The sequence below is a fragment of the Musa acuminata genome, chromosome BXJ2-1, assembly GCF_036884655.1.
Source record: "Musa acuminata AAA Group cultivar baxijiao chromosome BXJ2-1, Cavendish_Baxijiao_AAA, whole genome shotgun sequence".
In the NCBI taxonomy this organism is placed as follows: Eukaryota; Viridiplantae; Streptophyta; class Magnoliopsida; order Zingiberales; family Musaceae; genus Musa; species Musa acuminata.
In genome coordinates, this window is record NC_088338.1 from 28,086,038 (window position 1) to 28,110,435 (window position 24,398).

At 49.9% G+C, this 24,398-nt stretch overlaps 21 non-coding genes and 6 pseudogenes across 21 annotated transcripts; all 27 read left to right on the top strand.

Moving 5' to 3' along the window:
- Positions 1-338: 338 nt before the first annotated feature.
- Positions 339-457, top strand: LOC135600654 (5S ribosomal RNA). The gene has a single exon (XR_010482972.1). It is a non-coding gene; the product is annotated as a 5S ribosomal RNA (ribosomal RNA).
- A 350-nt stretch (positions 458-807) lies between these two features.
- Positions 808-926, top strand: LOC135601053 (5S ribosomal RNA). Its single transcript, XR_010483358.1, has one exon. It is a non-coding gene; the product is annotated as a 5S ribosomal RNA (ribosomal RNA).
- A 350-nt stretch (positions 927-1,276) lies between these two features.
- On the top strand, positions 1,277-1,395 carry LOC135600452 (5S ribosomal RNA). Its single transcript, XR_010482773.1, has one exon. It is a non-coding gene; the product is annotated as a 5S ribosomal RNA (ribosomal RNA).
- A 350-nt stretch (positions 1,396-1,745) lies between these two features.
- Positions 1,746-1,864, top strand: LOC135603188 (5S ribosomal RNA; annotated as a pseudogene).
- Positions 1,865-2,214: 350 nt separating this feature from the next.
- Positions 2,215-2,333, top strand: LOC135600902 (5S ribosomal RNA). The gene has a single exon (XR_010483212.1). It is a non-coding gene; the product is annotated as a 5S ribosomal RNA (ribosomal RNA).
- A 350-nt stretch (positions 2,334-2,683) lies between these two features.
- On the top strand, positions 2,684-2,802 carry LOC135601733 (5S ribosomal RNA; annotated as a pseudogene).
- A 350-nt stretch (positions 2,803-3,152) lies between these two features.
- On the top strand, positions 3,153-3,271 carry LOC135601054 (5S ribosomal RNA). The gene has a single exon (XR_010483359.1). It is a non-coding gene; the product is annotated as a 5S ribosomal RNA (ribosomal RNA).
- Positions 3,272-3,621: 350 nt separating this feature from the next.
- Positions 3,622-3,740, top strand: LOC135603190 (5S ribosomal RNA; annotated as a pseudogene).
- A 350-nt stretch (positions 3,741-4,090) lies between these two features.
- LOC135600903 (5S ribosomal RNA) lies at positions 4,091-4,209 on the top strand. The gene has a single exon (XR_010483213.1). It is a non-coding gene; the product is annotated as a 5S ribosomal RNA (ribosomal RNA).
- A 350-nt stretch (positions 4,210-4,559) lies between these two features.
- On the top strand, positions 4,560-4,678 carry LOC135600373 (5S ribosomal RNA). Its single transcript, XR_010482696.1, has one exon. It is a non-coding gene; the product is annotated as a 5S ribosomal RNA (ribosomal RNA).
- A 350-nt stretch (positions 4,679-5,028) lies between these two features.
- Positions 5,029-5,147, top strand: LOC135599965 (5S ribosomal RNA). The gene has a single exon (XR_010482302.1). It is a non-coding gene; the product is annotated as a 5S ribosomal RNA (ribosomal RNA).
- Positions 5,148-5,497: 350 nt separating this feature from the next.
- LOC135599966 (5S ribosomal RNA) lies at positions 5,498-5,616 on the top strand. Its single transcript, XR_010482303.1, has one exon. It is a non-coding gene; the product is annotated as a 5S ribosomal RNA (ribosomal RNA).
- Positions 5,617-5,966: 350 nt separating this feature from the next.
- Positions 5,967-6,085, top strand: LOC135603191 (5S ribosomal RNA; annotated as a pseudogene).
- A 350-nt stretch (positions 6,086-6,435) lies between these two features.
- Positions 6,436-6,554, top strand: LOC135600904 (5S ribosomal RNA). Its single transcript, XR_010483214.1, has one exon. It is a non-coding gene; the product is annotated as a 5S ribosomal RNA (ribosomal RNA).
- A 6,150-nt stretch (positions 6,555-12,704) lies between these two features.
- On the top strand, positions 12,705-12,823 carry LOC135599967 (5S ribosomal RNA). Its single transcript, XR_010482304.1, has one exon. It is a non-coding gene; the product is annotated as a 5S ribosomal RNA (ribosomal RNA).
- Positions 12,824-13,173: 350 nt separating this feature from the next.
- On the top strand, positions 13,174-13,292 carry LOC135599968 (5S ribosomal RNA). The gene has a single exon (XR_010482305.1). It is a non-coding gene; the product is annotated as a 5S ribosomal RNA (ribosomal RNA).
- Positions 13,293-13,642: 350 nt separating this feature from the next.
- LOC135603192 (5S ribosomal RNA) lies at positions 13,643-13,761 on the top strand (annotated as a pseudogene).
- Positions 13,762-14,111: 350 nt separating this feature from the next.
- LOC135600905 (5S ribosomal RNA) lies at positions 14,112-14,230 on the top strand. The gene has a single exon (XR_010483215.1). It is a non-coding gene; the product is annotated as a 5S ribosomal RNA (ribosomal RNA).
- A 350-nt stretch (positions 14,231-14,580) lies between these two features.
- Positions 14,581-14,699, top strand: LOC135600374 (5S ribosomal RNA). Its single transcript, XR_010482697.1, has one exon. It is a non-coding gene; the product is annotated as a 5S ribosomal RNA (ribosomal RNA).
- A 350-nt stretch (positions 14,700-15,049) lies between these two features.
- On the top strand, positions 15,050-15,168 carry LOC135599970 (5S ribosomal RNA). The gene has a single exon (XR_010482307.1). It is a non-coding gene; the product is annotated as a 5S ribosomal RNA (ribosomal RNA).
- A 350-nt stretch (positions 15,169-15,518) lies between these two features.
- Positions 15,519-15,637, top strand: LOC135600453 (5S ribosomal RNA). The gene has a single exon (XR_010482774.1). It is a non-coding gene; the product is annotated as a 5S ribosomal RNA (ribosomal RNA).
- A 6,224-nt stretch (positions 15,638-21,861) lies between these two features.
- On the top strand, positions 21,862-21,980 carry LOC135601055 (5S ribosomal RNA). Its single transcript, XR_010483360.1, has one exon. It is a non-coding gene; the product is annotated as a 5S ribosomal RNA (ribosomal RNA).
- Positions 21,981-22,330: 350 nt separating this feature from the next.
- LOC135601661 (5S ribosomal RNA) lies at positions 22,331-22,449 on the top strand (annotated as a pseudogene).
- A 350-nt stretch (positions 22,450-22,799) lies between these two features.
- LOC135601073 (5S ribosomal RNA) lies at positions 22,800-22,918 on the top strand. Its single transcript, XR_010483378.1, has one exon. It is a non-coding gene; the product is annotated as a 5S ribosomal RNA (ribosomal RNA).
- A 350-nt stretch (positions 22,919-23,268) lies between these two features.
- On the top strand, positions 23,269-23,387 carry LOC135600197 (5S ribosomal RNA). Its single transcript, XR_010482524.1, has one exon. It is a non-coding gene; the product is annotated as a 5S ribosomal RNA (ribosomal RNA).
- A 350-nt stretch (positions 23,388-23,737) lies between these two features.
- On the top strand, positions 23,738-23,856 carry LOC135600198 (5S ribosomal RNA). Its single transcript, XR_010482525.1, has one exon. It is a non-coding gene; the product is annotated as a 5S ribosomal RNA (ribosomal RNA).
- Positions 23,857-24,206: 350 nt separating this feature from the next.
- Positions 24,207-24,325, top strand: LOC135600454 (5S ribosomal RNA). The gene has a single exon (XR_010482775.1). It is a non-coding gene; the product is annotated as a 5S ribosomal RNA (ribosomal RNA).
- Positions 24,326-24,398: the final 73 nt, after the last annotated feature.

Below are 24,398 nucleotides of genomic sequence, written 5' to 3' on the forward strand. Positions count from 1 at the left end.
GAGATACGAAACATCTCCCGTAGAGCTCCGAGACGATTGTTTTGGGGCTGGAAATTTGCTGTGACCGCTACGCAGTCAGTATCTAGGGGCTCGGAGAGAGCTTTCCGGATTGGGGTCGCAATAGCGATTCCGAGTTCGTTCTAGAAAGTGCCGATGGTTTCTGCACGCGCTTGCCGTGACCGATATGCAGTCGTCGGGCTAGGGCTCGGAGAGAGCTTGCAATAGGGATTTCGAGACCGTTCGAGAAAGCGCCGACGGTTTCGTGACGGGCAAGAGGCTCCGGACGTTGATGCGCCGGCTGCGACGTGCACATAGGCGAGTGACGAAGCACGCGAAACGGGTGCGATAATGCCAGCACTAAATCCCCGGATCCCATCAAAACTCCGAAGTTAAGCGTGCTTGGGCCAGAGAAGTACAAGGATGGGTGACCCCTTGGGAAGTCCTCGTGTTGCACTCCTTTTTGCATCCCGGGATACGAAGCATCTCCCGTGGAGCTCCGAGACGATTGTTTTGGGGCTGGAAATTTGCTATGACCGCTACGCAGTCAGTTTCGAGGGGCTCGGAGAGAGCTGTCCGGATTGGGGTCGCAATAGCGATTCCGAGTTCGTTCTAGAAAGTGCCGATGGTTTCTGCACGCGCTTGCCGTGACCGATACGCAGTCGTCGGGATAGGGCTCGGATAGAGCTTGCAATAGGGATTTCGAAACCGTTCGAGAAAGCACCGACGGTTTCGTGACGGGCAAGAGGCTCCGGACGTTGATGCGCCGGCTGCGACGTGCACATAGGCGAGGGACGAAGCACACGAAACGGGTGCGATAATGCCAGCACTAAATCCCCGGATCCCATCAAAACTCCGAAGTTAAGCGTGCTTGGGCCAGAGTAGTACAACGATGGGTGACCCCCTGGGAAGTCCTCGTTTTGCACTCCTTTTTGCATCCCGAGATACGAAACATCTCCCGTAGAGCTCCGAGGCGATTTTTTTGGGGCTGGAAATTTGCTGTGACCGCTACGCAGTCAGTATCGAGGGGCTCGGAGAGAGCTTTCCGGATTGGGGTCGCAATAGCGATTCTGAGTTCGTTCTAGAAAGTGCCGATGGTTTCTGCACGCGCTTGCCGTGACCGATACGCAGTCGTCGGGCTAGGGCTCGGAGAGAGCTTGCAATAGGGATTTCGAGACCGTTCGAGAAAGCGCCGACGGTTTCGTGACGGGCAAGAGGCTCCGGACGTTGATGCGCCGGCTGCGACGTGCACATAGGCGAGGGACGAAGCACGCGAAACGGGTGCGATAATGCCAGCACTAAATCCCAGGATCCCATCAAAACTCCGAAGTTAAGCGTGCTTGGGCCAGAGTAGTACCAGGATGGGTGACCCCCTGGGAAGTCCTCGTGTTGCACTCCTTTTTGCATCCCGAGATACGAAACATCTCCCGTAGAGCTCCGAGACGATTGTTTTGGGGCTGGAAATTTGCTGTGACCGCTACGCTGTCAGTATCGAGGGGCTCGGATAGAGCTTTCCGGATTGGGGTAGCAATAGCGATTCCGAGTTCGTTTTAGAAAGTGCCGATGGTTTCTGCACGCGCTTGCCGTGACCGATACGCAGTCGTCGCGCTAGGGCTCGGAGAGAACTTGCAATAGGGATTTCGAGACCGTTCGGGAAAGCGCCGACGGTTTCGTGACGGGCAAGAGGCTCCGGACGTTGATGCGCCGACTGCGACGTGCACATAGGCGAGGGACGAAGCACACGAAACGGGTGCGATAATGCCAGCACTAAATCCCCGGATCCCATCAAAACTACGAAGTTAAGCGTGCTTCGGCCAGAGTAGTACTAGGATGGGTGACCCCCTGGGAAGTCCTCGTTTTGCACTCCTTTTTGCATCCCGGGATACGAAACAACTCCCGTAGAGTTCCGAGACGATTGTTTTGGGGCTGGAAATTTGCTGTGACCGCTACGCTGTCAGTATCGAGGGGCTAGGAGAGAGCTTTCCGGATTGGGGTAGCAATAGCGATTCCGAGTTCTTTCTACAAAGTGCCGATGGTTTCTGCACGCGCTTGCTGTGACCGATACGCAGTCGTCGAGCTAGGGCTTGGAGAGAGCTTGCAATAGGGATTTCGAAACCGTTCGAGAAAGCGCCGACGGTTTCGTGACGGGCAAGAGGCTCCGGACGTTGATGCGCCGGCTGCGACGTGCACATAGGCGAGGGACGAAGCACGCGAAACGGGTGCGATAATGCCAGCACTAAATCCCAGGATCCCATCAAAACTCCGAAGTTAAGCGTGCTTGGGCCAGAGTAGTACCAGGATGGGTGACCCCCTGGGAAGTCCTCGTGTTGCGCTCCTTTTTGCATCCCGAGATACGAAACATCTCCCGTAGAGCTCCGAGACGATTGTTTTGGGGCTGGAAATTTGCTGTGACCGCTACGCAGTCAGTATCTAGGGGCTCGGAGAGAGCTTTCCGGATTGGGGTCGCAATAGCGATTCCGAGTTCGTTCTAGAAAGTGCCGATGGTTTCTGCACGCGCTTGCCGTGACCGATATGCAGTCGTCGGGCTAGGGCTCGGAGAGAGCTTGCAATAGGGATTTCGAGACCGTTCGAGAAAGCGCCGACGGTTTCGTGACGGGCAAGAGGCTCCGGACGTTGATGCGCCGGCTGCGACGTGCACATAGGCGAGGGACGAAGCACGCGAAACGGGTACGATAATGCCAGCACTAAATCCCCGGATCCCATCAAAACTCCGAAGTTAAGCGTGCTTGGGCCAGAGTAGTACAAGGATGGGTGACCCCTTGGGAAGTCCTCGTGTTGCACTCCTTTTTGCATCCCGGGATACGAAGCATCTCCCGTGGAGCTCCGAGACGATTGTTTTGGGGCTGGAAATTTGCTATGACCGCTACGCAGTCAGTTTCGAGGGGCTCGGAGAGAGCTTTCCGGATTGGGGTCGCAATAGCGATTCCGAGTTCGTTCTAGAAAGTGCCGATGGTTTCTGCACGCGCTTGCCGTGACCGATACGCAGTCGTCGGGCTAGGGCTCGGATAGAGCTTGCAATAGGGATTTCGAAACCGTTCGAGAAAGCGCCGACGGTTTCGTGACGGGCAAGAGGCTCCGGACGTTGATGCGCCGGCTGCGACGTGCACATAGGCGAGGGACGAAGCACACGAAACGGGTGCGATAATGCCAGCACTAAATCCCCGGATCCCATCAAAACTCCGAAGTTAAGCGTGCTTGGGCCAGAGTAGTACAACGATGGGTGACCCCCTGGGAAGTCCTCGTTTTGCACTCCTTTTTGCATCCCGAGATACGAAACATCTCCCGTAGAGCTCCGAGACGATTTTTTTGGGGCTGGAAATTTGCTGTGACCGCTACGCAGTCAGTATCGAGGGGCTCGGAGAGAGCTTTCCGGATTGGGGTCGCAATAGCGATTCTGAGTTCGTTCTAGAAAGTGCCGATGGTTTCTGCACGCGCTTGCCGTGACCGATACGCAGTCGTCGCGCTAGGGCTCGGAGAGAACTTGCAATAGGGATTTCGAGACCGTTCGGGAAAGCGCCGACGGTTTCGTGACGGGCAAGAGGCTCCGGACGTTGATGCGCCGACTGCGACGTGCACATAGGCGAGGGACGAAGCACACGAAACGGGTGCGATAATGCCAGCACTAAATCCCCGGATCCCATCAAAACTACGAAGTTAAGCGTGCTTCGGCCAGAGTAGTACTAGGATGGGTGACCCCCTGGGAAGTCCTCGTTTTGCACTCCTTTTTGCATCCCGGGATACGAAACAACTCCCGTAGAGTTCCGAGACGATTGTTTTGGGGCTGGAAATTTGCTGTGACCGCTACGCTGTCAGTATCGAGGGGCTAGGAGAGAGCTTTCCGGATTGGGGTAGCAATAGCGATTCCGAGTTCTTTCTACAAAGTGCCGATGGTTTCTGCACGCGCTTGCTGTGACCGATACGCAGTCGTCGAGCTAGGGCTTGGAGAGAGCTTGCAATAGGGATTTCGAAACCGTTCGAGAAAGCGCCGACGGTTTCGTGACGGGCAAGAGGCTCCGGACGTTGATGCGCCGGCTGCGACGTGCACATAGGCGAGGGACGAAGCACGCGAAACGGGTGCGATAATGCCAGCACTAAATCCCAGGATCCCATCAAAACTCCGAAGTTAAGCGTGCTTGGGCCAGAGTAGTACCAGGATGGGTGACCCCCTGGGAAGTCCTCGTGTTGCGCTCCTTTTTGCATCCCGAGATACGAAACATCTCCCGTAGAGCTCCGAGACGATTGTTTTGGGGCTGGAAATTTGCTGTGACCGCTACGCAGTCAGTATCTAGGGGCTCGGAGAGAGCTTTCCGGATTGGGGTCGCAATAGCGATTCCGAGTTCGTTCTAGAAAGTGCCGATGGTTTCTGCACGCGCTTGCCGTGACCGATATGCAGTCGTCGGGCTAGGGCTCGGAGAGAGCTTGCAATAGGGATTTCGAGACCGTTCGAGAAAGCGCCGACGGTTTCGTGACGGGCAAGAGGCTCCGGACGTTGATGCGCCGGCTGCGACGTGCACATAGGCGAGGGACGAAGCACGCGAAACGGGTGCGATAATGCCAGCACTAAATCCCCGGATCCCATCAAAACTCCGAAGTTAAGCGTGCTTGGGCCAGAGTAGTACAAGGATGGGTGACCCCTTGGGAAGTCCTCGTGTTGCACTCCTTTTTGCATCCCGGGATACGAAGCATCTCCCGTGGAGCTCCGAGACGATTGTTTTGGGGCTGGAAATTTGCTATGACCGCTACGCAGTCAGTTTCGAGGGGCTCGGAGAGAGCTTTCCGGATTGGGGTCGCAATAGCGATTCCGAGTTCGTTCTAGAAAGTGCCGATGGTTTCTGCACGCGCTTGCCGTGACCGATACGCAGTCGTCGGGCTAGGGCTCGGAGAGAGCTTGCAATAGGGATTTCGAAACCGTTCGAGAAAGCGCCGACGGTTTCGTGACGGGCAAGAGGCTCCGAACGTTGATGCGCCGGCTGCGACGTGCACATAGGCGAGGGACGAAGCACGCGAAACGGGTGCGATAATGCCAGCACTAAATCCCCGGATCCCATCAAAACTCCGAAGTTAATCGTGCTTGGGCCAGAGTAGTACTAGGATGGGTGACCCCCTGGGAAGTCCTCGTGTTGCACTCCTTTTTGCATCCTGAGATACGAAACATCTCCCGTAGAGCTCCGAGACGATTGTTTTGGGGCTGGAAATTTACTGTGACCGCTATGCAGTCAGTATCGAGGAGCTCGGAGAGAGCTTTCCGGATTGGGGTCGCAATAGCGATTCCGAGTTCGTTCTAGAAAGTGCCGATGGTTTCTGCACGCGCTTGCCGTGACCGATACGCAGTCGTCGGGATAGGGCTCGGAGAGAGCTTGCAATAGGGATTTCGAAACCGTTCGAGAAAGCGCCGACGGTTTCGTGACGGGCAAGAGGCTCCGAACGTTGATGCGCCGGCTGCGACGTGCACATAGGCGAGGGACGAAGCACGCGAAACGGGTGCGATAATGCCAGCACTAAATCCCCGGATCCCATCAAAACTCCGAAGTTAATCGTGCTTGGGCCAGAGTAGTACTAGGATGGGTGACCCCCTGGGAAGTCCTCGTGTTGCACTCCTTTTTGCATCCTGAGATACGAAACATCTCCCGTAGAGCTCCGAGACGATTGTTTTGGGGCTGGAAATTTACTGTGACCGCTATGCAGTCAGTATCGAGGAGCTCGGAGAGAGCTTTCCGGATTGGGGTCGCAATAGCGATTCCGAGTTCGTTCTAGAAAGTGCCGATGGTTTCTGCACGCGCTTGCCGTGACCGATACGCAGTCGTCGGGATAGGGCTCGGAGAGAGCTTGCAATAGGGATTTCGAGACCGTTCGAGAAAGCGCCGACGGTTTCGTGACGGGCAAGAGGCTCCGGACGTTGATGCGCCGACTGCGACGTGCACATAGGCGAGGGACGAAGCACACGAAACGGGTGCGATAATGCCAGCACTAAATCCCCGGATCCCATCAAAACTACGAAGTTAAGCGTGCTTCGGCCAGAGTAGTACTAGGATGGGTGACCCCCTGGGAAGTCCTCGTTTTGCACTCCTTTTTGCATCCCGGGATACGAAACAACTCCCGTAGAGTTCCGAGACGATTGTTTTGGGGCTGGAAATTTGCTGTGACCGCTACGCTGTCAGTATCGAGGGGCTAGGAGAGAGCTTTCCGGATTGGGGTAGCAATAGCGATTCCGAGTTCTTTCTACAAAGTGCCGATGGTTTCTGCACGCGCTTGCTGTGACCGATACGCAGTCGTCGAGCTAGGGCTTGGAGAGAGCTTGCAATAGGGATTTCGAAACCGTTCGAGAAAGCGCCGACGGTTTCGTGACGGGCAAGAGGCTCCGGACGTTGATGCGCCGGCTGCGACGTGCACATAGGCGAGGGACGAAGCACGCGAAACGGGTGCGATAATGCCAGCACTAAATCCCAGGATCCCATCAAAACTCCGAAGTTAAGCGTGCTTGGGCCAGAGTAGTACCAGGATGGGTGACCCCCTGGGAAGTCCTCGTGTTGCGCTCCTTTTTGCATCCCGAGATACGAAACATCTCCCGTAGAGCTCCGAGACGATTGTTTTGGGGCTGGAAATTTGCTGTGACCGCTACGCAGTCAGTATCTAGGGGCTCGGAGAGAGCTTTCCGGATTGGGGTCGCAATAGCGATTCCGAGTTCGTTCTAGAAAGTGCCGATGGTTTCTGCACGCGCTTGCCGTGACCGATATGCAGTCGTCGGGCTAGGGCTCGGAGAGAGCTTGCAATAGGGATTTCGAGACCGTTCGAGAAAGCGCCGACGGTTTCGTGACGGGCAAGAGGCTCCGGACGTTGATGCGCCGGCTGCGACGTGCACATAGGCGAGGGACGAAGCACGCGAAACGGGTGCGATAATGCCAGCACTAAATCCCCGGATCCCATCAAAACTCCGAAGTTAAGCGTGCTTGGGCCAGAGTAGTACAAGGATGTTAGAACCCTTGCAGATTCTAAACTTGGGGTTGATCTCTTTAGGGGATCGGCCTCCTTGGAACTCTATAGGGGTTCCTCCCTCCAAGTTGCTGCTCAAAGGCTGCAGAAAAGATTCATCTATTGCTTTAGAAAAGAGAAGGAATACATGGCTATTTTAGGGCTTCTAAACCCTAACTCCTAATAGGACTCCTACTTAAGACTCTTACTTCTAACCAACTCCTAATAGGACTCCTACTCAAGACTCCTATTCCCTTACAACTCCTAATTCTTCTCTAAGAAAAAACCTCCTACATGAATGCCCCTCACAATTAGGACTCTCCTAGCTAGAGTCCTAACAGAATGTCCCTCTCAATTAGGACTCTCCTAGCTAGTGTCCTAACATTTTTACATGATTGTCCCTCTCAATTAGGACGCTCCAAGCTAGAGTCCTAACAGACCCGCCCTCTTCAAATCAGCCTTGTCCTCGAGGCTGATGATTCATGAATTCTGGGAATTTGATCTTCAAGTCGTCATAGTTCTCCCAAGTGGCATCTTCTTTTGGTAGGTTCGCCCACTATATTAGCACTTCATTTGTGGGTCATCGTCGTCGAGTCACGATCCGTCGATCAATAATGGCACTTGGCTGGGTCTGGAGTTCTCTTTGGGTAGTCATATTTGGTGGGTGGCTTTGGGTTGTCTCCAAGCACCTGTTTAAAACTTCCGGTTGGCTGTTGGTTTGTGGGTGATATGTCATACTCCTTTTCAATTTAGTACCCTTATAGTGTAATTCTTTTGAGTCCCAATTGTAATGAGCCATGGGGCTTGGTGCTTCCTCCAATTTTTTTATAATCTTACTAGTATCTGAATCTTCCTGCCATTCCATCTTAATATCCTCAAGGAAGTCGCTGGTCGGAAGTGAAACGGTCGAAACTTCAACTTGCTCAGGTAGCTGCGAAAGCGCATCTGCAAGAACATTCTCTTTCCCCTTTTTGTATGTTATTTCAAAATCAAATCCAAGAAGTTTTATTACCCATTTTTGCTGCTCGGGGGAAGATATCTTCTGCTCCAAGAGATATTTTAGGCTTTTATGGTCGGTCTTGATTTGAAAGTATCGCCTGATCAAGTACAATCTCCACCTCGTTGCTGCGCGCACAATGGCGAGCATCTCCTTATCATATGTTGACATATTTTGATCGGAGGGAGATAATGCCTTGCTAGTGTATGTGAGTGGTCGACCATCTTGCATGAGAATGACTCCAATTCTGACTCCAGATGTGTCGGCCTCAATAATGAAGGGTCGGTTGAAATCTGGTAGTGTTAGCACCGGCATCGTCGTCATGGCTGCCTTAAGTTTGTCGAAGGCAGCGGAGGCTCTGTCCAACCATTGGAAGACATCTTTTTCTAGTAAGGAAGTAAGTGGTGCACTGATCTTTCCATAGTTTTTCACGAACTTGCGATAGTAGCCTGTTAAACCCAGAAAGCCATGTAGCAATTTTATGTTTCTCGAGGTCGGCCACTTTTGCATTGCTCCAATTTTGAAGGGGTCCACTGCCACACCTTCCTCTGATATGATATGCCCAAGATATTCCACCTTTTGTTGCAGAAAGCAAAAATTCGTGGTTGTTGTGTGTTCAAAAGGTGGTTTTCCGTATGTCTTCTTCGCATGCTCGTATTTGATGATACCCGGATCAAAGGTCCAGCTTTGTAAAGATTTGTGCTCCCTTTCATCTAGCAATTCATCTACTATTGGAATAAAGTATTTGTCCTTGATGATTATGCCATTGAGAGCTCGGTAATCAACACATATTCGCCTTGTTCCGTCCTTCTTGCGTACAAGTAGCACCGGCGAAGAGTAGAGGTTGCAACTTGGCCGAATAACTCCTATTTTGAGCATCTCTTTTATAATCCTTTCTATTTCATCCTTCTGGAGATGTGGATACTGATATGGCTGAGCATTTGCTGAAGATTTGCCTGGAAGAATCATTATACAATGATCATGCCAACAGGTAAGAGGTAGGTTGCGCGGTTCGTCAAATATATTTGAAAATTCAGCAAGCAAAGGAAGTAGATTTGGATCTTCAAATTCTGTTGGCTCTCCCTTAGTTTGCTGCTCAAGTTGTACCAAAAAGCCGCTGCATGCTTTATGCAAAACATTCTCCATTTGTTGTGTGCAAATCGTTGTTATGTCGCCCCCACGTTTCCCGTGCAATGTCACCTGTTTCTCCTTACTATAAAATTTCATAATTAGTTTCATAAAATTCCAGGAAATATCACCTAATGTCGTCAACCATTTAATTCTGAGCATGGCCTCATGATTGTTAAGAGGGAGAAGGAAGAAATATGCAATTATCTCTTGGTCCTGCAGCAATAGTTTCTCCTGCAAGCGCCTATGATCACAATTCAAAATCCGTCCGTCGGTGACCTTAACATCAAACCTGCAGCGATTCTCGATAGGTAATGATATCCGAACAGCAAGCTTACTATTTAGGAAGTTAGTAGTACTGCCCGTGTCGATGAGAACAGTGATTGGTTGTTGTTTGAGAAGGCCTCCAATTTTCATCGTTTGCGGGTTTGAGTAGCTAGCTAGTGTATGTACCGTAACTTCGGTCGGTTTTGGGTCTTCTTCTGCATCTTCTTCTTCATGTTCAAAGCTCTCTTTTGGATGTTCAATGACCTCTTCTTCTATCGGTTCAATCATAAGAAGTCCTCCTTTACTACAGCGATGCTCACGGCTCCACGGCTCGTCACAATGCCAACATAACCCCTTCGCATATCGCTCCCGAAGCTCTTCTCCTGTTAACCTCTTTGGTGCAGGGACTTGGTCGACAGTAGGGGGGGCTGAGGGCTTCAATATTACTGGTTGAGGAGTGACCCTAGTCCTCCGAGCTTCATGGTTCAATTGCTCCTCTTGATGTCGTGCGAAAGAGATGGCTGCCATAAGCGTGTACGGTTGTCGCGCTTTAACTTCTCCTCGGATCTCCGGCTTCAAGCCCTCAATGAAGGTCCTCAATAGCTGTTTTTGAGACCAATCATGATTTTGATTAGATAACCTTTCAAACCTGGTTTGGTACTCCTGAATGGTGGAGGTTTGTCGGATCTTTGCTAGTTGTTCGTCAATATTCTCGTAATCGGTTGGTCTGAAGCGAATCAGCAGTTCTTCTTTGAATTGTCGCCATGAAAAGACTCCATAAGTATGTTCAAACCAGTCAAACCACTGAATAGCATCCCCTTCAAGATGTATAGCTGCAATTTTCACCATAGATACATCCGCGGTTTTGTGGTACCGAAAATATCGCTCCGCGTGCGAAATCCAACCAATCGGGTCTCCTTCTTCCCATCTAGGGAAGTCCACTCTCATGCATGGATAGTTGGGGTTGGTCATAGAGCTTCCCCTCTCTTGGAAGTCATCTCTTCGGGCTTGGTGTGATTGGGCAAAGCTCTCTCCTTGATATGATTTCTTCGGGCTTAGTGGTCGGCCCAATCTGAGTTCGGTAAAGAGCGTCCGAATCTTATCCTCCATTCGCGCCTCCAAGGCTTCGAATTTAGCATTGATTGCCTCCTTAGATGCCATAGTATATGGCCCCAAATCAATGATGTTAAGATCTCTCTTTTGCTGTTGGGTTAAAGGCATGTATAGGTTGAGAGAAGTGATGGTCGAAAGTGTTGGTGGATTGGTGGATGTAGGCTACAGTTTAGGCTTGTTTTGTGGCTGTTTTGGGTGTAGTTTGAGGGTGTGGTTTGGTAGAGTTTTAGGGCTCTGGATGAAAGTTTTGGATCTGTGGTAGATGGTAGCAAAGGTTTGACAGAAATCCGTGGAAGTTGCAGCAAGTATGTGCTGTCTTGTAAGAGTAGAATTGTCGTCGAAGAAACAACGGTTTCTCGACGTAATTTCCACCAAAAACGTGAGAGAATTGAGGAGGGAATTGATAGCAAAATCACAGTTTATATGACAGCAAGGATATCTAATTTAATCAAGAAAATTTCGGCAGTATAACAGCAAAGAAATTGGTGCAAGTTGCAATTACAGAATTATCGTCGAAAAATTTCAGCGGGTTACGATGAAAATTTGCAGCAACATAAAATCGTTTTTAGAGATGAATTTCTTAATAGATCAATCTTAGATGGAAGCCAAGATGATATATGAAGTCTATAAGAAATTTCATTCAAAAAATATTGCAAATAGATGGGTTAAGGCAACGATATGCAGTTGAAATTTTCTGCAGCATAGATTTTCAAGTGCAGCAGATTGGACATAAAAGATCAGTAGTTTATATTGAGAATTTTTCGATGAAACCAAAGGGAAATCTACTGTTAGGAAGTGTCAAAGATGTCATAAAAATTTCGTAGAAATTTGGATAGAAAAAGCACAGTAGCAAGATCAAACAGATGGTGCTATGCGGCTTGAATTCTGCAATTCAAGTGCAGCAGATTGGACATAAAAGATCAGTAGTTTATATTGAGAATTTTTTGATGAAACCAAAGGGAAATCTACTGTTAAGAAGTGTCAAAGATGTCATAAAAATTTCGTAGAAATTTGGATAGAAAAAGCACAGTAGCAAGATCAAACAGATGGTGCTATGCGGCTGGAATTCTGCAATGTATCTTTCGTCGTAGAGATGAAAACTTTGTGACGAAAAGTTTATGCAGCAATATAGGAACGATTTTTTTTTTTTTTTTTTGGATTTTCGAATATGGATAACTAAATTGCAGCAGCAGTAAGGTAGGAAACCAGAACCTGTTGCAATTCACGGGGAGATCAAAGGATGATCCGTGGTGGTGGAGATGATGGCGGAATTCGGTGACGATCTTTTAAGCAATTGTGGGAATTGCTTTGGATGGTTGTGTAGGGTTGATGGATGGCTGTGAAAGGGCAGCGAGACGCCAAGAACGCTGCTCTGATACCAGGTGTTAGAACCCTTGCAGATTCTAAACTTGGGGTTGATCTCTTTAGGGGATCGGCCTCCTTGGAACTCTATAGGGGTTCCTCCCTCCAAGTTGCTGCTCAAAGGCTGCAGAAAAGATTCATCTATTGCTTTAGAAAAGAGAAGGAATACATGGCTATTTATAGGGCTTCTAAACCCTAACTCCTAATAGGACTCCTACTTAAGACTCTTACTTCTAACCAACTCCTAATAGGACTCCTACTCAAGACTCCTATTCCCTTACAACTCCTAATTCTTCTCTAAGAAAAAACCTCCTACATGAATGCCCCTCACAATTAGGACTCTCCTAGCTAGAGTCCTAACAGAATGTCCCTCTCAATTAGGACTCTCCTAGCTAGTGTCCTAACATTTTTACATGATTGTCCCTCTCAATTAGGACGCTCCAAGCTAGAGTCCTAACAAAGGATGGGTGACCCCTTGGGAAGTCCTCGTGTTGCACTCCTTTTTGCATCCCGGGATACGAAGCATCTCCCGTGGAGCTCCGAGACGATTGTTTTGGGGCTGGAAATTTGCTATGACCGCTACGCAGTCAGTTTCGAGGGGCTCGGAGAGAGCTTTCCGGATTAGGGTCGCAATAGCGATTCCGAGTTCGTTCTAGAAAGTGCCGATGGTTTCTGCACGCGCTTGCCGTGACCGATACGCAGTCGTCGGGCTAGGGCTCGGAGAGAGCTTGCAATAGGGATTTCGAAACCGTTCGAGAAAGCGCCGACGGTTTCGTGACGGGCAAGAGGCTCCGAACGTTGATGCGCCGGCTGCGACGTGCACATAGGCGAGGGACGAAGCACGCGAAACGGGTGCGATAATGCCAGCACTAAATCCCCGGATCCCATCAAAACTCCGAAGTTAATCGTGCTTGGGCCAGAGTAGTACTAGGATGGGTGACCCCCTGGGAAGTCCTCGTGTTGCACTCCTTTTTGCATCCTGAGATACGAAACATCTCCCGTAGAGCTCCGAGACGATTGTTTTGGGGCTGGAAATTTACTGTGACCGCTATGCAGTCAGTATCGAGGAGCTCGGAGAGAGCTTTCCGGATTGGGGTCGCAATAGCGATTCCGAGTTCGTTCTAGAAAGTGCCGATGGTTTCTGCACGCGCTTGCCGTGACCGATACGCAGTCGTCGGGATAGGGCTCGGAGAGAGCTTGCAATAGGGATTTCGAAACCGTTCGAGAAAGCGCCGACGGTTTCGTGACGGGCAAGAGGCTCCGAACGTTGATGCGCCGGCTGCGACGTGCACATAGGCGAGGGACGAAGCACGCGAAACGGGTGCGATAATGCCAGCACTAAATCCCCGGATCCCATCAAAACTCCGAAGTTAATCGTGCTTGGGCCAGAGTAGTACTAGGATGGGTGACCCCCTGGGAAGTCCTCGTGTTGCACTCCTTTTTGCATCCTGAGATACGAAACATCTCCCGTAGAGCTCCGAGACGATTGTTTTGGGGCTGGAAATTTACTGTGACCGCTATGCAGTCAGTATCGAGGAGCTCGGAGAGAGCTTTCCGGATTGGGGTCGCAATAGCGATTCCGAGTTCGTTCTAGAAAGTGCCGATGGTTTCTGCACGCGCTTGCCGTGACCGATACGCAGTCGTCGGGATAGGGCTCGGAGAGAGCTTGCAATAGGGATTTCGAGACCGTTCGAGAAAGCGCCGACGGTTTCGTGACGGGCAAGAGGCTCCGGACGTTGATGCGCCGACTGCGACGTGCACATAGGCGAGGGACGAAGCACACGAAACGGGTGCGATAATGCCAGCACTAAATCCCCGGATCCCATCAAAACTACGAAGTTAAGCGTGCTTCGGCCAGAGTAGTACTAGGATGGGTGACCCCCTGGGAAGTCCTCGTTTTGCACTCCTTTTTGCATCCCGGGATACGAAACAACTCCCGTAGAGTTCCGAGACGATTGTTTTGGGGCTGGAAATTTGCTGTGACCGCTACGCTGTCAGTATCGAGGGGCTAGGAGAGAGCTTTCCGGATTGGGGTAGCAATAGCGATTCCGAGTTCTTTCTATAAAGTGCCGATGGTTTCTGCACGCGCTTGCTGTGACCGATACGCAGTCGTCGAGCTAGGGCTTGGAGAGAGCTTGCAATAGGGATTTCGAAACCGTTCGAGAAAGCGCCGACGGTTTCGTGACGGGCAAGAGGCTCCGGACGTTGATGCGCCGGCTGCGACGTGCACATAGGCGAGGGACGAAGCACGCGAAACGGGTGCGATAATGCCAGCACTAAATCCCAGGATCCCATCAAAACTCCGAAGTTAAGCGTGCTTGGGCCAGAGTAGTACCAGGATGGGTGACCCCCTGGGAAGTCCTCGTGTTGCGCTCCTTTTTGCATCCCGAGATACGAAACATCTCCCGTAGAGCTCCGAGACGATTGTTTTGGGGCTGGAAATTTGCTGTGACCGCTACGCAGTCAGTATCTAGGGGCTCGGAGAGAGCTTTCCGGATTGGGGTCGCAATAGCGATTCCGAGTTCGTTCTAGAAAGTGCCGATGGTTTCTGCACGCGCTTGCCGTGACCGATATGCAGTCGTCGGGCTAGGGCTCGGAGAGAGCTTGCAATAGGGATTTCGAGACCGTTCGAGAAAGCGCCGACGGTTTCGTGACGGGCAAGAGGCTCCGGACGTTGATGCGCCGGCTGCGACGTGCACATAGGCGAGGGACGAAGCACGCGAAACGGGTGCGATAATGCCAGCACTAAATCCCCGGATCCCATCAAAACTCCGAAGTTAAGCGTGCTTGGGCCAGAGTAGTACAAGGATGGGTGACCCCTTGGGAAGTCCTCGTGTTGCACTCCTTTTTGCATCCCGGGATACGAAGCATCTCCCGTGGAGCTCCGAGACGATTGTTTTGGGGCTGGAAATTTGCTATGACCGCTACGCAGTCAGTTTCGAGGGGCTCGGAGAGAGCTTTCCGGATTGGGGTCGCAATAGCGATTCCGAGTTCGTTCTAGAAAGTGCCGATGGTTTCTGCACGCGCTTGCCGTGACCGATACGCAGTCGTCGGGCTAGGGCTCGGAGAGAGCTTGCAATAGGGATTTCGAAACCGTTCGAGAAAGCGCCGACGGTTTCGTGACGGGCAAGAGGCTCCGAACGTTGATGCGCCGGCTGCGACGTGCACATAGGCGAGGGACGAAGCACGCGAAACGGGTGCGATAATGCCAGCACTAAATCCCCGGATCCCATCAAAACTCCGAAGTTAATCGTGCTTGGGCCAGAGTAGTACTAGGATGGGTGACCCCCTGGGAAGTCCTCGTGTTGCACTCCTTTTTGCATCCTGAGATACGAAACATCTCCCGTAGAGCTCCGAGACGATTGTTTTGGGGCTGGAAATTTACTGTGACCGCTATGCAGTCAGTATCGAGGAGCTCGGAGAGAGCTTTCCGGATTGGGGTCGCAATAGCGATTCCGAGTTCGTTCTAGAAAGTGCCGATGGTTTCTGCACGCGCTTGCCGTGACCGATACGCAGTCGTCGGGATAGGGCTCGGAGAGAGCTTGCAATAGGGATTTCGAGACCGTTCGAGAAAGCGCCGATGGTTTCGTGACGGGCAAGAGGCTCCGGACGTTGATGCGCCGGCTGCGACGTGCACATAGGCGAGGGACGAAGCACGCGAAACGGGTGCGATAATGCCAGCACTAAATCCCAGGATCCCATCAAAACTCCGAAGTTAAGCGTGCTTGGGCCAGAGTAGTACCAGGATGGGTGACCCCCTGGGAAGTCCTCGTGTTGCACTCCTTTTTGCATCCCGAGATACGAAACATCTCCCGTAGAGCTCCGAGACGATTGTTTTGGGGCTGGAAATTTGCTGTGACCGCTACGCTGTCAGTATCGAGGGGCTCGGATAGAGCTTTCCGGATTGGGGTCGCAATAGCGATTCCGAGTTCGTTCTAGAAAGTGCCGATGGTTTCTGCACGCGCTTGCCGTGACCGATACGCAGTCGTCGGGCTAGGGCTTGGAGAGAACTTGCAATAGGGATTTCGAGACCGTTCGGGAAAGCGCCGACGGTTTCGTGACGGGCAAGAGGCTCCGGACGTTGATGCGCCGACTGCGACGTGCACATAGGCGAGGGACGAAGCACACGAAACGGGTGCGATAATGCCAGCACTAAATCCCCGGATCCCATCAAAACTCCGAAGTTAAGCGTGCTTCGGCCAGAGTAGTACTAGGATGGGTGACTGTTAGAACCTTTGCAGATTCTAAACTTGGGGTTGATCTCTTTAGGGGATCGGCCTCCTTGGAACTCTATAGGGGTTCCTCCCTCCAAGTTGCTGCTCAAAGGCTGTAGAAAAGATTCATCTATTGCTTGAGAAAAGAGGAGGAATACATGGCTATTTATAGGGCTTCTAAACCCTAACTCCTAATAGGACTCCTACTTAAGACTCTTACTTCTAACCAACTCCTAATAGGACTCCTACTCAAGACTCCTATTCCCTTACAACTCCTAATTCTTCTATAAGAAAAAACCTCCTACATGAATGCCCCTCTCAATTAGGACTCTCCTAGCTAGAGTCCTAACAGAATGTCCCTCTCAATTAGGACTCTCCTAGCTAGAGTCCTAACAGTTTTACATGAATGTCCCTCTCAATTAGGACTCTCCAAGCTAGAGTCCTAACAGACCCGCCCTCTTCAAATCAGCCTTGTCCTCGAGGCTGATGATTCGTGAATTCTGGGAATTTGATCTTCAAGTCATCATAGTTCTCCCAAGTGGCATCTTCTATTGGTAGGTTCGCCCATTGTATTAGCACTTCATTAGTGGGTCGTCGTCGTCGAGTCATGATCCGTCGATCAACAATAGCACTTGGCAGGGTCTGGAGTTCTCTTTGGGTAGTCATATTTGGTGGGTGGCTTTGGGCTGTTTTCAAGCACCTATTTAAAACTTCCGTCTGGCCATCGATTTTTGGGTGATATGCCATACTCCTTTTCAATTTAGTACCCTGCATATGGAATAACTTTGTCCAAAATCTGCTCGTGAAGATGCAAGTAGAATTTATCGTAAGCACAATACGTCCCTTATAGTGTAATTCTTTTGAGTCCCAATTGTAATGAGCCATGAGGCTTGGTGCTTCCTCCAATTTTTTTATAATCTTACTAGTCTCTGAATCTTCCTGCCATTCCATCTTAATATCCTTAAGAAAGTCGCTGGTTGGAAGTAAAACGACCGAAAATTCAACTTGCTCAGGTAGCTGCGAAAGCGCATCTGCAACAACATTCTCTTTCCACATTTTGTAAGTTATTTCATAATCAAATCCAAGAAGTTTTGTTACCCATTTTTGCTGCTTGGGGGAAGATATCTTCTGCTCCAAGAGATATTTTCGGCTTTTATGGTCGGTCTTGATTTGAAAGTATCGCCTGATCAAGTACAATCTCCACCTCGTTGCTGCGCGCACAATGGCGAGCATCTCCTTATCATATGTTAACTTATTTTGATAGGAGGGAGATAATGCCTTGCTAGTGTATGCGAGTGGTCGACCATCTTGCATGAGAATGACTCCAATTCTGACTCCAGATGTGTCGGCCTCAATAATGAAGGGTCGGTTGAAATCTGGTAGTGTTAGCACCGGCGTCGTCGTCATGGCTGCCTTAAGTTTGTCAAAGGCAGCGGAGGCTCTGTCCAACCATTGGAAGACATCTTTTTCTAGTAAGGAAGTAAGTGGTGCACTGATCTTTCCATAGTTTTTCACGAACTTGCGGTAGTAGCCTGTTAAACCCAGAAAGCCATGTAGCAATTTTATGTTTCTCGAGGTCGGCCAGTTTTGCATTACTCCAATTTTGAAGGGGTCCACTGCAACACCTTCCTCTGATATGATATGCCCAAGATATTCCACCTTTTGTTGCAGAAAGCAAAAATTCGTGGTTGTTGTGTGTTCAAAAGGTGGTTTTCCGTATGTCTTCTTCGCATGCTCGTATTTGATGATACCCGGATCAAAGGTCCAGCTTTGTAAAGATTTGTGCTCCCTTTCATCTAGCAATTCATCTACTATTGGAATAAAGTATTTGTCCTTGATGATTATGCCATTGAGAGCTCGGTAATCAACACATATTCGCCTTGTTCCGTCCTTCTTACGTACAAGTAGCACCGGCGAAGAGTAGAGGTTGCAACTTGGCCGAATAACTCCTGTTTCGAGCATCTCTTTTATAATCCTTTCTATTTCATCCTTTTGGAGATGTGGATACTGATATGGCTGAGCATTTGCTGAAGATTTGCCTGGAAGAATCATTATACAATGATCATGCCGACAGGTAAGAGGTAGGTTGCGCGGTTCGTCAAATATATTTAAAAATTCAGCAAGCAAAGGAAGTAGATTTGGATCTTCAAATTCTGTTGGCTCTCCCTTAATTTGCTGCTCAAGTTGTACCAAAAAGCCGCTGCATGCTTTATGCAAAACATTCTCCATTTGTTGTGTGCAAATCGTTGTTATGTCGCCCCCACGTTTCCCGTGCAATGTCACCTGTTTCTCCTTACTGTAAAATTTCATAATTAGTTTCATAAAATTTCAGGAAATATCACCTAATGTCGTCAACCATTTAATTCTGAGCATGGCCTCATGATTGTTAAGAGGGAGAAGGATGAAATCTGCAATTATCTCTTGGTCCTGCAGCAATAGTTTCTCCTGCAAGCGCCTATGATCACAATTCAAAATCCGTCCGTCGGTGACCTTAACATCAAACCTGCAGCGATTCTCGATAGGTAATGATATCCGAACAGCAAGCTTACTATTTAGGAAGTTAGTAGTACTGCCCGTGTCGATGAGAACAGTGATTGGTTGTTGTTTGAGAAGGCCTCCAATTTTCATCGTTTGCGGGTGTGAGTAGCTAGCTAGTGTATGTACCGTAACTTCGGTCGGTTTTGGGTCTTCTTCTGCATCTTCTTCTTCATGTTCAAAGCTCTCTTTTGGATGTTCAATGACCTCTTCTTCTATCGGTTCAATCATAAGAAGTCCTCCTTTACTACAGCGATGCTCACGGCTCCACGGCTCGTCACAATGCCAACATAACCCCTTCGCATATCGCTCCCGAAGCTCTTCTCCTGTTAACCTCTTTGGTGCAGGGACTTGGTCGATAGTAGGGGGGGCTGAGGGCTTCAATATTACTGGTTGAGGAGTGACCCTAGTCCTCCGAGCTTCATGGTTCAATTGCTCCTCTTGATGTCGTGCGAAAGAGATGGCTGCCATAAGCGTGTACGGTTGTCGCGCTTTAACTTCTCCTCGGATCTCCGGCTTCAAGCCCTCAATGAAGGTCCTCAATAGCTGTTTTTGAGACCAATCATGATTTTGATTAGATAACCTTTCAAACCTGGTTTGGTACTCCTGAATGGTGGAGGTTTGTCGGATCTTTGCTAGTTGTTCGTCAATATTCTCGTAATCGGTTGGTCTGAAGCGAATCAGCAGTTCTTCTTTGAATTGTCGCCATGAAAAGACTCCATAAGTATGTTCAAACCAGTCAAACCACTGAATAGCATCCCCTTCAAGATGTATAGCTGCAATTTTCACCATAGATACATCCGCGGTTTTGTGGTACCGAAAATATCGCTCCACGTGCGAAATCCAACCAATCGGGTCTCCTTCTTCCCATCTAGGGAAGTCCACTCTCATGCATGGATAGTTGGGGTTGGTCATAGAGCTTCCCCTCTCTTGGAAGTCATCTCTTCGGGCTTGGTGTGATTGGGCAAAGCTCTCTCCTTGATATGATTTCTTCGGGCTTAGTGGTCGGCCCAATCTGAGTTCGGTAAAGAGCGTCCGAATCTTATCCTCCATTCGCGCCTCCAAGGCTTCGAATTTAGCATTGATTGCCTCCTTAGATGCCATAGTATATGGCCCCAAATCAATGATGTTAAGATCTCTCTTTTGCTGTTGGGTTAAAGGCATGTATAGGTTGAGAGAAGTGATGGTCGAAAGTGTTGGTGGATTGGTGGATGTAGGCTATAGTTTAGGCTTGTTTTGTGGCTGTTTTGGGTGCAGTTTGAGGGTGTGGTTTGGTAGAGTTTTAGGGCTCTGGATGAAAGTTTTGGATCTGTGGTAGATGGTAGCAAAGGTTTGACAGAAATCCGTGGAAGTTGCAGCAAGTATGTGCTGTCTTGTAAGAGTAGAATTGTCGTCGAAGAAACAACGGTTTCTCGACGTAATTTCCACCAAAAACTTAAGAGAATTGAGGAGGGAATTGATAGCAAAATCACAGTTTATATGACAGCAAGGATATATAATTTAATCAAGAAAATTTCGGCAGTATAACAGCAAAGAAATTGGTGCAAGTTGCAATTGCAGAATTATCGTCGAAAAATTTCAGCGGGTTACGATGAAAATTTGCAGCAACATAAAATCGTTTTTAGAGATGAATTTCTTAATAGATCAATCTTAGATGGAAGCCAAGATGATATATGAAGTCTATAAGAAATTTCATTCAAAAAAGATTGCAAATAGATGGGTTAAGGCAACGATATGCAGCTGAAATTTTCTGCAGCATAGATTTTCAAGTGCAGCAGATTGGACATAAAAGATCAGTAGTTTATATTGAGAATTTTTCGATGAAACCAAAGGGAAATCTACTGTTAGGAAGTGTCAAAGATGTCATAAAAATTTCGTAGAAATTTGGATAGAAAAAGCACAGTAGAAAGATCAAACAGATGGTGCTATGCGGCTTGAATTCTGCAATTCAAGTGCAGCAGATTGGACATAAAAGATCAGTAGTTTATATTGAGAATTTTTTGATGAAACCAAAGGGAAATCCACTGTTAAGAAGTGTCAAAGATGTCATAAAAATTTCGTAGAAATTTGGATAGAAAAAGCACAGCAGCAAGATCAAACAGATGGTGCTATGCGGCTGGAATTCTGCAATGTATCTTTCGTCGTAGAGATGAAAACTTTGTGATGAAAAGTTTATGCAGCAATATAGGAACGATTTTTTTTTTTTTTTTGGATTTTCGAATAAGGATAACTAAATTGCAGCAGCAGTAAGGTAGGAAACCAGAACCTGTTGCAATTCACGGGGAGATCAAAGGATGATCCGTGGTGGTGGAGATGATGGCGGAATTCGGTGACGATCTTTTAAGCAATTGTGGGAATTGCTTTGGATGGTTGTGGAGGGTTGATGGATGGCTGTGAAAGGGCAGCGAGACGCCAAGAACGCTGCTCTGATACCAGGTGATAGAACCCTTGCAGATTCTAAACTTGGGGTTGATCTCTTTAGGGGATCGGCCTCCTTGGAACTCTATAGGGGTTCCTCCCTCCAAGTTGCTGCTCAAAGGCTGCAGAAAAGATTCATCTATTGCTTGAGAAAAGAGGAGGAATACATGGCTATTTATAGGGCTTCTAAACCCTAACTCCTAATAGGACTCCTACTTAAGACTCTTACTTCTAACCAACTCCTAATAGGACTCCTACTCAAGACTCCTATTCCCTTACAACTCCTAATTCTTCTATAAGAAAAAACCTCCTACATGAATGCCCCTCTCAATTAGGACTCTCCTAGCTAGAGTCCTAACAGAATGTCCCTCTCAATTAGGACTCTCCTAGCTAGAGTCCTAACAGTTTTACATGAATGTCCCTCTCAATTAGGACTCTCCAAGCTAGAGTCCTAACAGTGACCCCCTGGGAAGTCCTCGTTTTGCACTCCTTTTTGCATACCGGGATACGAAACAACTCCCGTAGAGTTCCGAGATGATTGTTTTGGGGCTGGAAATTTGCTGTGACCGCTACGCTGTCAGTATCGAGGGGCTCGGAGAGAGCTTTCCGGATTGGGGTCGCAATAGCGATTCCGAGTTCGTTCTAGAAAGTGCCGATGGTTTCTGCACGCGCTTGCCGTGACCGATACGCAGTCGTCGGGCTAGGGCTCGGATAGAGCTTGCAATAGGGATTTCGAAACCGTTCGAGAAAGCGCCGACGGTTTCGTGACGGGCAAGAGGCTCCGGACGTTGATGCGCCGGCTGCGACGTGCACATAGGCGAGGGACGAAGCACACGAAACGGGTGCGATAATGCCAGCACTAAATCCCCGGATCCCATCAAAACTCCGAAGTTAAGCGTGCTTGGGCCAGAGTAGTACAACGATGGGTGACCCCCTGGGAAGTCCTCGTTTTGCACTCCTTTTTACATCCCGAGATACGAAACATCTCCCGTAGAGCTCCGAGACGATTGTTTTGGGGCTGGAAATTTGCTGTGACCGCTACGCAGTCAGTATCGAGGGGCTCGGAGAGAGCTTTCCGTATTGGGGTCGCAATAGCGATTCTGAGTTCGTTCTAGAAAGTGCCGATGGTTTCTGCACGCGCTTGTCGTGACCGATACGCAGTCGTCGGGCTAGGGCTCGGAGAGAGCTTGCAATAGGGATTTCGAGACCGTTCGAGAAAGCGCCGACGGTTTCGTGACGGGCAAGAGGCTCCGGACGTTGATGCGCCGGCTGCGACGTGCACATAGGCGAGGGACGAAGCACGCGAAACGGGTGCGATAATGCCAGCACTAAATCCCAGGATCCCATCAAAACTCCGAAGTTAAGCGTGCTTGGGCCAAAGTAGTACCAGGATGGGTGACCCCCTGGGAAATCCTCGTGTTGCACTCCTTTTTGCATCCCGAGATACGAAACATCTCCCGTAGAGCTCCGAGACGATTGTTTTGGGGCTGGAAATTTGCTGTGACCGCTACGCTGTCAGTATCGAGGGGCTCGGATAGAGCTTTCCGGATTGGGGTCGCAATAGCGATTCCGAGTTCGTTCTAGAAAGTGCCGATGGTTTCTGCACGCGCTTGCCGTGACCGATACGCAGTCGTCGAGCTAGGGCTTGGAGAGAGCTTGCAATAGGGATTTCGAAACCGTTCGAGAAAGCGCCGACGGTTTCGTGAAGGGCAAGAGGCTCCGGACGTTGATGCGCCGGCTGCGACGTGCACATAGGCGAGGGACGAAGCACGCGAAACGGGTGCGATAATGCCAGCACTAAATCCCCGGATCCCATCAAAACTCCGAAGTTAAGCATGCTTGGGCTAAAGTAGTACCAGGATGGGTGACCCCCTGGGAAGTCCTCGTGTTGCACTCCTTTTTGCATCCCGAGATACGAAACATCTCCCGTAGAGCTCCGAGACGATTGTTTTGGGGCTGGAAATTTGCTATGACCGCTACGCAGTCAGTTTCGAGGGGCTCGGAGAGAGCTTTCCGGATTGGGGTCGCAGTAGCGATTCCGAGTTCGTTCTAGAAAGTGCCGATGGTTTCTGCACGCGCTTGCCGTGACCGATACGCAGTCATCGGGCTAGGGCTCGGAGAGAGCTTGCAATAGGGATTTCGAAACAGTTCGAGAAAGCGCCGACGGTTTCGTGACGGGCAAGAGGCTCCGAACGTTGATGCGCCGGCTGCGACGTGCAAATAGGCGAGGGACGAAGCACGCGAAACGGGTGCGATAATGCCAGCACTAAATCCCCGGATCCCATCAAAACTCCGAAGTTAAGCGTGCTTGGGCCAGAGTAGTACAAGGATGGGTGACCCCCTGGGAAGTCCTCGTGTTGCACTCCTTTTTGCATCCCGAGATACGAAACATCTCCCGTAGAGCTCCGAGACGATTGTTTTGGGGCTGGAAATTTGCTGTGACCGCTACGCAGTCAGTATCGAGGGGCTCGGAGAGAGCTTTCCGGATTGGGGGCGCAATAGCGATTCTGAGTTCGTTCTAGAAAGTGCCGATGGTTTCTGCACGCGCTTGCCGTGACCGATACGCAGTCGTCGGGCTAGGGCTCGGAGAGAGCTTGCAATAGGGATTTCGAAACAGTTCGAGAAAGCGCCGACGGTTTCGTGACGGGCAAGAGGCTCCGAACGTTGATGCGCCGGCTGCGACGTGCAAATAGGCGAGGGACGAAGCACGCGAAACGGGTGCGATAATGCCAGCACTAAATCCCCGGATCCCATCAAAACTCCGAAGTTAAGCGTGCTTGGGCCAGAGTAGTACAAGGATGGGTGACCCCCTGGGAAGTCCTCGTGTTGCACTCCTTTTTGCATCCCGAGATACGAAACATCTCCCGTAGAGCTCCGAGACGATTGTTTTGGGGCTGGAAATTTGCTGTGACCGCTACGCAGTCAGTATCGAGGGGCTCGGAGAGAGCTTTCCGGATTGGGGTCGCAATAGCGATTCTGAGTTCGTTCTAGAAAGTGCCGATGGTTTCTGCACGCGCTTGCCGTGACCGATACGCAGTCGTCGGGCTAGGGCTCGGAGAGAGCTTGCAATAGGGATTTCGAGACCGTTCGAGAAAGCGCCGACGGTTTCGTGACGGGCAAGAGGCTCCGGACGTTGATGCGCCGGCTGCGACGTGCACATAGGCGAGGGACGAAGCACGCGAAACGGGTGCGATAATGCCAGCACTAAATCCCAGGATCCCATCAAAACTCCGAAGTTAAGCGTGCTTGGGCCAGAGTAGTACCAGGATGGGTGACCCCCTGGGAAGTCCTCGTGTTGCACTCCTTTTTGCATCCCGAGATACGAAACATCTCCCGTAGAGCTCCGAGACGATTGTTTTGGGGCTGGAAATTTGCTG